Below are 6,000 nucleotides of genomic sequence, written 5' to 3' on the forward strand. Positions count from 1 at the left end.
AGGCGAACAGCTACTTTTGTTAAGGGTAAATGTAACGTGCTTACATTTTTGCTCGTTAACCTTTATCCTCCAGTTTGCGAGCCAGTTGGCCATAGCTTCAATATGATTTGCTAGGAGCGCATTTGCATGAATTGGGCACTTGGAGCGGCTGATTATTGCAGTGTCATCGGCAAAAGTAGACATAGTCAAGCGGTCGTTTACAGGGATATCTGAAGTGTATAAAACATATAACATTGGGCCAAGAACACTGCCTTGTGGTACACCAGCTTCAATCGTTTGGACTTCAGATGTAGTGGTGTTACATCGAACTACAAAATTTCGATCATAAAGATAGGACTTAAACAGTTCGTGGGTGTTTTGCGGGAGAAGCGTTTTTATTTTGTACATGAGACCATTTAACCATACTCGATCAAAAGCCTGCGCGACATCAAGAAATATTGCAGTGCAATATTCTCGTTTTTCAAAAGCTGTTCGAATTTCAGATGTGATCCTATGTACTTGCTCGATCGTTCCATGATTTTCCCTGAAGCCAAATTGGTGAGATGGTATTATGTTGTGGGTTTGAAGATGTGGCTTAATGCTGAGTATAAGAAGTCTTTCAAATAATTTCGACATGGAGGATATCAAGCTGATGGGCCTATAGGAGGATGGCTGCGTTTTGTCCTTTCCAGGCTTAGGTATCATCACTATAGTTGACTTTTTCCATTGTTGAGGAAAGTGAGCATGTTTTGTGATTGCATTGACAGATTGATACAGATTATAGCACAATTTGGTAGCTCAATAATCATTTTTGGAGTAATTAAGTCGTACCCATAAGATAGTATAAAATCATAATTACTTATAGGTTTCTAATATAATCATTTTACTTTAGTTAACAGTAATCAGCTCTTCATCCGCAGATATTATAAACTATAGACGATAACTTCTCCTTCTTCTTAATTGGCGTAGACACCGCTTACGCGATTATAGCCGAGCTAACAACAGCACGCCAGTATTTTCTTCTTTTTGCTACGTGGCGCCAATTCGATATTCCAAACGTAGCCAGGTCCTTCTCCACCTGGTCCTTCCAACGGAGTGGAAGTCTTCCTCTTCCTCTGCTTCCCCCGGCGGGTACTGCGTCGAATACTTTCAGAGCTGGAGTGTTTTCGTCTATCCGGACAACATGACCTAGCCAGCGTAGCCGCTGTCTTTTAATTCGCTGAACTATGTCAAGGTCGTCGTATATCTCGTACAGCTCATCGTTCCATCGAATGCGATATTCGCCGTGGCCAACGCGCAATGGACCATAAATCTTTCGCAGAACTTTTCTCTTGAAAACTCGCAACGTCGACTCATCAGTTGTTGTCATCGTCCAGGCCTCTGCACCATATAGCAGGACGGGAATTATGAGTGATGGTAAATAACAATAAACAATTCATAACAAATTCAGAAATGTATAAAATAATAACAGAATCGACTGATATTGTAATTAATATTAAAGATGATACCACTATTAAATCAATAAAAATAAATCAATTTATTAGACATGACAATTTATTAGACAGACAAAATTTGATAAATACAGTAACAATTGGTAAAATTGGAATACTAAATACAACTATTTTGCACTTAGATAAACTGAAAGGCGTGACGGCACGGAATAATGACAATTACAGACTTAATGGATTTTTCAAACGAAAATAGCCCAAAAATAGGCCATAATTATACTATATGTAAGATATCGAAAAATTTAATTAACGTACATAGATATATTATGAATTAAGCTGGAGTATTGTTCCCTCCATAATTTCAGTATGCCGTGTGCATCAGTCACTAGATCACCTCTGGAGGTTCTGCAAGAGTATGCTCAGGTCTAGAGACCTTCTGTTAGTCGAAGCATCTTTTCTTAAAAGTTTCGAGCATTACCCTTGTCGGTCAGCTTATCAAGCTCTTCGCACTCACGGATTTCAGCCTCTTCCTTTTTTTGTCTGCAAATGCGTCTTGCTTCCCTATTCAACTCGCGGTATGTATCCCATCCCGCACATGTTGTGGTCAATCGAAACATTGCGTGGTAGGCAGTCTGCTTTCCCTTCATTGCATCACGGTACTCCTCATTGTACCAGCTGTTATTTTCCATCTTCCGATGACTTGAAATGCCGTCTTACAATTCCCTTATACCCAGTTGCTGACGAGTGCTCTCAGAGAGCAAGAGTGCAATTCGAGTAGGAAATCTTTCGGCTGTCTGTTATGATTGCAGCTCCTCGTGCGTTTTTTACTGCACAGCAGCGTGTGGTCTGCAACAAGATAGCGGTCCAAGTCAGTGCTTGGACCTCGGAGCGTACGCACGTCTAAAGCACTGGAGACGTATCTTCCGTCTATCACAACGTGATTGATAATTGGTACCTTTTCGATCCGGATCCAGGACTCTGCGACGGAGTCTTTCTCCCACCACGAATTCCCATCAAATTTGCGTTGCTGTAATAAATGCCTTGTCCCATTCATCGTACTTATTGGACGAAGTTGATGTCAGCTTTTTCTTTTACGAGGATATCAATCAGCTTGGCAGCGGCAATTTCTTAATTAACGGACCAGACATTCCAGGTGCATGCCCTTACAGGCCTCTTTTTAGGGCCGGAAAGAAGTGGTTGATGACGACCGGAAAAATGAGTAAATCCTGCTCACTGTCTTTTTTGACATCATTTTACCTTGAATTTACCCTACGCCCCCAATATTTCTACATATTGCCTACAGAATTTTTTTTGTTACCTTGTCTGAAAAGGCCGATGAAAGGGTTCCAAGCAAGTGAATTTACCCTACGCCCCCAATATTTCTACATATTGCCTACAGAATTTTTTTTGTTACCTTGTCTGAAAAGGCCGATGAAAGGGTTCCAAGCAAGTGAATTTACCCTACGCCCCCAATATTTCTACATATTGCCTACAGAATTTTTTTTGTTACCTTGTCTGAAAAGGCCGATGAAAGGGTTCCAAGCAGCATGCACCTCGGCTCTCAAGGCTATTCCGAAGAATACCTTCCGTGAAGCCTTCAATGCTTGGAAATCGCACTGGCAGCGATGCATCGACGCAGAAAGAGCCTTTTTTGAAAGTTTTTAAAGAATTTTATTTAATAAATGACACGTAACAAAAAAGCTTCCAGTACGATGTCCATGAATTCGGCCTCAAGTTTGGTCTAAACGAAAAATTTCAAAAAGATTATTTATCTGCAGAAAAATCGCTATCGCGCTATGGAAGCTTTTTTCTTTCTTTGAAATTTGACAAGTTTTCGGTAGCTTGAAGAAGAAGTATCGATTTTTCGACAGTTTTTCGTAGAAGAAAAGGGAAGACTTAAAAAAGCTTTAAAGATTGGAGTCGCTATGTTCCCCAATATGTTCTCTTTCATAAGAAACTCTGTAGCGACTGTAATAATTTGAATTTCGATTTCAAAATTTGAGAGCATGTTAATTTTAGTGTATTATTATTACATGGTGTATACTTTCCGATAATGCAACAAAAAATCGATTTCAACCACAAAATTTCACACTGGGAAGATACCTTAAATCAGTGTATGTTCGCTCCGATTGAAAACATTCTACTATTTTCGCAAATTTTATTTTGTAATTCCTCGATTTATAGTAACTTTTTCTTTCATATTATGTACTTTTTATACACTTACACTTCACTACAATATTTCTACATATTTATTTTATATTTATTATTTAGATATTTTCTTAAAATAAGCATTTTATTTTTTACACAAATTTCACTACATGCACAATAATATAAGTGTTCCGTGTTGCCAAATAATAAGTATTACCATATCAAACGAATAAAATCAAATAAAAAAAATAGGATTATATCCCAAATACATAAATCATTCTATTTTCTTGATATATCATGATTTCTGATTGGCCAGGATTATTTTTTTTGAAGCGCGGCCGTAGACCTCCAATGCAAAAAGAAAGTTTCTCGAAAAAACCTGACACACCCCGGTGTTGGATCGGCCATGGAATTTTTTTTTTAAGCGCAGCCGAAGGCCGCCAACGCAAAAAGGGGTTTTACTCGAAAAAAAAAACCTAACACACCTCGGTTTTGGATCGGCCAGGGTTACTCATAAACTATAAGTTTGCGGCGGCTATAATTATATATATATCATACCACTTTTAACTCAGAAATCGTGGGAAGGTATACTAAAGTTTCCCCAAATATAATATTGCTAACACTTATATATTTTAAAATATTCCCGATTAAAAATTCAAAAATTTATATTAATAACATTTAGTATTTCACTATGTTTCACTAAATTTTTACACATTTTTCACTTCGTATATTTACATAAATATACACTCTAAACATTGAAATAAGTTCATATTTCACTTTAGTTTGTTATATTTTAACTATATTTATTAATTTAAAAATCACTTAGCACACACATCGTTGAAAAGGTCACAGAATCTGTTTGGATTTTCGTCTTTTCGGATTTTTTTTTCCAAAACCTCATTAATTAAGACATTTCGTGTTTTATACTTATGTTTTCCGCTATAGAAATAAAGATAAATTAATTCGTAATAATAAAATAACATGATTTCTTAACTTACTTTTCAAATCTGTGAGCGCCTCTCTTCTTGCTTTCTTTCTGATGGCAAAACCGATACAAATTCTGCTTCGAATATCAAACCAATTATATCTGAATTCATGACACCTACTACTTATTTGATCGGTTTCAATTCTGATTCCGACAACTATCAGATTCCACAACACCCCTGAATACTGTAATAAAAACAAGGTACTTTCCAAAGTAAACAGGACTTAAAAAAACAGAAAAAATAGTTTTTTCGGCGAAAACAATTTATTTTATTCAAAATTGTCTCTTTTTGCTTCAATACAGCTTTTTGCACGGTCCAAAAGCATGTCGAAAGAGCTTTTTAGCTCGTTAACCGGTATGGCCCTCAGTATGCCGATGTAGGCCTTTTGAATTGCCTCTACGTCTGCATAACGCTTTCTTTTCATTGGCAAATGCATTTTTCCGAAAAGGAAGAAGTCGCACGGTGCCATATCAGGTGAATACGGGGAGTGGTTAATGGTTAAAACGTCATTTTTGGTCAAATAATCGTCCTTTGAATGTTGGATTCTGAGCAATTTTTGGTCGTTAGTCAATTTGTGCATAGCAAACCGTGCACACACCTTTCATAAGCCCAAATTTTAGGTCAAAATGCAATAAATCGATGTTTTGGAGATGTTCAATTCCATTTTCATGAATTGCAATGACGATTTTGGCTGACTTTTGATGAATTCACGCACAGTTTCGATGGAATTTTCGGTGATCATGGATTTTGATTGGCCCACATGTTGATCGTCATTTATGTCTTCACGACCACTTTGAAAACGTTGAAACCACTTATGCACTCTGATACGAGATATGCAATCATCGCCATAAACTTGTTTCATCAATTGAAACGTTACGGTAAATGTTTTACCAAGTTTGTAACAAAATTTAATGTTAGCTCTTTGTTCGAAGCCCATTTTTAAACCGATAACACAAACATACTGACACTTAAAACGCAATAACTTTATTTCCAATCAATGAAATGTCATGAAATTCTCACCGGACATTCAATAAGGATAGCAGATTCTAACGCACCAGTCGACATGTAGATGGCGCCACCAGGGGGAGCCAGATTCAAAAAGTCCCAACTTGTAATAAAGCTTATATCAATATTGAAACAAAAATCTGGAAATATTTGAGTCATAATCTTAATAACAATTTTGATATATTAGAATATATAGGAACAAATAATAAATAATTGATACTCGAAATTATAAATATTTTGGGTGAAAGAATTAAAAAAATTAAAGACCATTCGTTTTTCTTGTACATAAATGTACTTTTGCTAATAATTTGTATAATTTATATGATTTTAAAATATAACAAATAAGAAAGGGCTAAGTTCGGGTTCAACCAAATGTTTATATTCTTCGGCATAAGATTTCTAAGAAAAACCAAAATCATTACGAGGTAGTTGGG

Source organism: Bactrocera tryoni, unplaced genomic scaffold (genome assembly GCF_016617805.1).
Source record: "Bactrocera tryoni isolate S06 unplaced genomic scaffold, CSIRO_BtryS06_freeze2 scaffold_7, whole genome shotgun sequence".
NCBI lineage: Eukaryota > Metazoa > Arthropoda > Insecta > Diptera > Tephritidae > Bactrocera > Bactrocera tryoni.